Genomic DNA, 4493 nt, shown 5'->3' with positions numbered 1-4493 from the left:
CCTCTTCCAGGCCAGCTCTCTGCTGTGGCCAGAGAGTGCAGTGGAGGATGGCCCAAGTCCTTGGGCCCTGCACCCCATGGGAGACCAGGAGAAGCACCTGGCTCCTGCCATCGGATCAGCGCCGAGCGCCGGCCGCAGCATGACGGCCCCAGCGGCCATTGGAGGGTGAACCAATGGCAAAAGGAAGACCTTTCTCTCTGTCTCTCTCTCTCTCACTTTCCACTCTGCCTGTCAAAAAAAAAAAAAAAAAAAGAATAGAAATATTAGCAATAGAGAGAATTTGAGCTAAGTCAGTGTCCCTGAGACTGGAAAGAGGGTTAGATTTTAGAGACATTGAGTAGTATGATCTATCTAATAGTGAAATAGGAGATGTGGAAGCATTGGCATTTATCAATTTGTCATCTCCACTGATTAGGAAGATGGTGCTGCTATTAGTTGACAAGATAACCAATTAAGAGCTTATACCAATGTTTGTTATTTAGTATTTTTGGTGTGCCTTTCAAATAAACACAACTGCTAGTTTCCTGAGGCCACTTCAAGTCTAAGCAGACCTCTAAGTTAATCAACAACAAGTCTTATTGCAGTGTTAAGGAAGAGGGAAGTGGGTGAGCATGCAGTGCAGTGGTTATCTCATCATTTGGGATGCCTGCATCACACACAGAGGTGCCTGGTTTGAGTCCTGACTGCTCTGCCTCCAATCCAGCCTCCGGCTAATGTGCACCCTGAGAGGCAACAGAAGATTCAGGCACTTGGGTTTTTGTCATCCATTTGGGAGAATCAGATTGAGTTACTGGTTCCTGGCTCTAACCTGGCCCAGCTCTGGCTGTTACAGGCATTTGATGAGTCAATGAATTAAGGTCTCTGTCTATATATTTTTTTTGTCTCTTTGCCGAACTAAACACAAATTACAGAAATAAAGGGGGAAGGGCAGAGACCACTTTTTATCTTAGAGAATTAAGAAAAGGAAGATAAAATTCATCAGAAGGCAGATAGACCTAGTTTCTTGGAATAAACAACTTCTTATTTGACAACACTTTTGTGTTCACAGGATGTCAGAAAATGTCTAAATTTTGCTGAAAGATTTGGAAGGCATATGATAAAAAAGAAAAGAAAGAAAAAAAAACACGTTGTGTAAAAGGGCAGTCATAGAAATTAATCTCTGATAATTAACTTTCTGTATTCATTTGGTTGGACCATAGGGTACCCAGATTAGTAGTATTTCTGGGTGTCCAGGAAGGTGTTTCTAGGCAAGACTAACATTTGAATTAGTGGCCTCAATAAAGCAGATGGCCTGCCTCAGTGTGGGTGGATATCACCCATAAATTGAGGAGTGAATAGAGCAAAAAAGAGGAAGAATGGAGAATTTGCCACACCCCTGCCTGTGTGGTTAAACTGGGTCATTGGTCTTTTCCTTCCTTTGGGCTGGGATCAACATCATCAGTCCCTGTGCTCAGGAATTCAGACAGGAGTTACACCATGAGCTTTCCTGGATTTCCAGGCTGTAGACCACAAATTGTGGGACTTCTCTGTCTACATAATCACACAAGATCAATTCTCATGACTTCTCTCTCTTTTCATATTCAAGGATATCTAGAAAGGATCACAGAAAAATGGAAATGAAAATTTAATTTATTTGGGGGCCGGCATTGTGGTGCAATGGATTAAGTTACCGTCTCTGTGCTATTATCTCATATGGGCACAGGTTCATGTCCCAGCTACTCCACTTCTGATCCAGCTCCCTGTTAATGCTCCTGGGAAAACAAGAGAAGATAGCTCAAGTACTTTGGCCACAGCATTCATGTGGGAGACACAGAGGAAGCTCCTGGTTACTAGCTTCAGCCTTGCCCAGTGCTGGCTGTTGAGACCATATGAAGGGTGAGCCAGCAGATCTTCTCTCTCTGTTTCTCTCTCTTTCTCTCTGTAACTCTGCCTGTCACATAAGTAAACTTTTAAAACAAGATAAACATTTATTTTTGAATTTCTGAAATCTGTGCCTAGTTTTTCCATAATACACATTTTCCCATGAACTTTTTGAAGACTCCTTACATATCACTTTGATTCTGTTTTTCTGGGTAAACTTGTAATGCAATCCTTTGGCAACATTTTCATAGTTGAGCAGAGTACTTCAGCTGTGGGCATTGTTTTTTATTTTTAACTTTTATTTAATGAATATAAATTTCCAATGTACAGCTTGTGGATTACAATGGCTTCCCCCTCCCATAACTTCCCTCCCACATGCAACCCTCCCCTCTCCCGCTCCCTCTCCCCTTCCGTTCACATCAAGATTCATTTTCAATTCTCTTTATATACAGAAGATCAATTTAGTATAAAGATTTCAACAGTTTGCACCCACATAAAAACACAAAGTGAAACATACTGTTTGACTACTAGTTATAGCATTAAATCAAAATGTACAGCACATTAAGGACAGAGATCCCACATGAGGAGCACAGTGGCTCCTGTTGTTGACCCAACAAATTGACACTCTAGTTAATGGCGCCAGTAACCACCCTAGGCTGTCGTCATGAGTTGCCAAAGCTATGGAAGCCTTCCAAGTTCGCCGACTCTGATCATATTTAGACAAGGTCATAAAAGACAGGGTGAGGATAGTAACCAATGATCCTAAGAGTGGCATTAACCAGGTCTGAACAATTATACAGCATTAAGTGGGGAAGAGGACCATCAGTACACACAGGTTGGGAGTAAAGCCAATGGAGGTAGAGTAGAGGTTATGATTACAAAGGAATGAGGCCCAAGTGCGCTAGACAAGGTCTAGAACAAAGGACAGAGTCATTATTAGAGGAGCTAAGAAAGGTATTGTCTAAGCTACAATTAAGTTTTCTGATTGAGAGGCAAATAGAACCTGACAGAAGGGGCTTGATAATAATCTGGTGGGCTGTAGGCCTTGTAAGTTAAGAGGCCCAGACCTATCTATCTCTTCACATGGGGTACATCCTAAGGGAGGTGTGAACCTCCTAGGGGAAGGCGCTCTGTTGACTTTCATTACTTGGCTGGCCTGGGAGGAGAGCTGGCCAGGTAAAGGCAGGGGGCATCTCTAACAAGAAATTTACAGTTCTGCCTGCAATGTTGCTGACCCTACTTGACCACACCCTCAGCTGCAGTGGTCACTTTGGAAGTTGGGCTGAGTGAAGGGCTTTTCAGCTTAGAGCCAATAAGATCTGTGGGTCTGACCTGGGCATCCTTCGACTCCAGGGCAGGTCCATTTCCAGTGATCCAACTCTTGGCAGAGCTGCCAGGGCTCTTCACAAGTTGACTTCTGCTGAAGCCCAGGCTTACCACATTGAAAGCCACTGCAGTGGACTGGCCTGTTGGGTCTCCTTGAGGGCAGATCACTGTACAGATCAGCCATTAATAGGCCTGCCACCCATTGCTTCTGATGCCTAGCTTTCTTTTCCTCCTGGTTTATGTTAAAGCAGACCAGAGGATGCAAGTCAAGAGAGTGCCCAAGTCCCATCTCTAATCTTCGGTGGCCTGAACTACAAGTCTATAGTCACAGGCATGTTCTGTAGTAGTTTTTCTAAGGTAAAAATATGGAATGCTTCACGAATTTGCGTGACATCCTTGCGCAGGGGCCATGCTAATCTCTGTATTGCTCCAATTTTAGTATATATGCTGCTGAAGCGAGCACGTGGGCATTGTTTAAACCCCAAATATAAGGGTATAAAAGAAAGGGCTCCTCATTGTGGAAGACAATATGGAGATTCCTAAGAAATTTGAAAATAGATCCACTATATGACCCAGACATCCCACTCCTGGGAAATTTATCCAAATGAAATGAAATCAGCATATGAAAGAATTATCTGTATCCCCATATTTATTGCAGCTCAATTCAAAAAAGCTAAGATATGGAATTGACCCAGATGCCCATCAACTGATGATTAAAAAAGATGTGGTATATATAAACTGTGGAATACTATTCAACCATAAAAAAGAATGCAATCTGTCTTTCACAACAAAACATATGCAACTGGAAATCATTATACTTAGTGAAATAAGCCAGTCCCCAAGAGGCAAATGCCATATGTTTTCCCTTTAACTAACAGAGTACAAAAATGTAATGTATATGATTGAAATTGGTGGAAGGAGAGTTGGAATGTGAACAGGAGAGAGGGTAGGGCAGGAACCATCACTATGCTCCTAAATCTGTACCTATAAAATACATGAAATATGGTTATCTTATGTAAATAAAAAAGAAAAGGAAAAAATGTATAGACTCCTCCTTGAAGTCAACACTGGTATTTAAAAATGATAAGAGGCAAATGATAGCATAGTTACTGTGGGTTCATGAAGAAAGATAAAAAGAGGAGATTTTAACAAAGTTTATGGTAAAATGGAGTCAAAAGATAATGAAAATTTTCCATGAATTTTCGGAAGCTCCTTGATATATGAAGCTTTACCATTTGCTCTGGAAAAAACATCTGAGATTAAAAAGTGTTGAAATGTAGTTGAAATTCAAGTTAATAATTTAGGAA

General features: G+C 41.6%; 1 non-coding gene across 1 annotated transcript; it reads right to left on the bottom strand.

Annotated features, from left to right (window-relative positions):
• Window positions 1–3545: 3545 nt before the first annotated feature.
• On the bottom strand, window positions 3546–3649 carry LOC133768483 (U6 spliceosomal RNA). The gene has a single exon (XR_009866979.1). It is a non-coding gene; the product is annotated as a U6 spliceosomal RNA (small nuclear RNA).
• Between the last annotated feature and the right edge of the window lie 844 nt (window positions 3650–4493).

This window comes from Lepus europaeus, chromosome 1 (genome assembly GCF_033115175.1).
Source record: "Lepus europaeus isolate LE1 chromosome 1, mLepTim1.pri, whole genome shotgun sequence".
In the NCBI taxonomy this organism is placed as follows: domain Eukaryota; kingdom Metazoa; phylum Chordata; class Mammalia; order Lagomorpha; family Leporidae; genus Lepus; species Lepus europaeus.
Note: the sequence above shows the minus strand (reverse complement) of the source record. Positions and strands in the feature narration are given on the sequence as shown.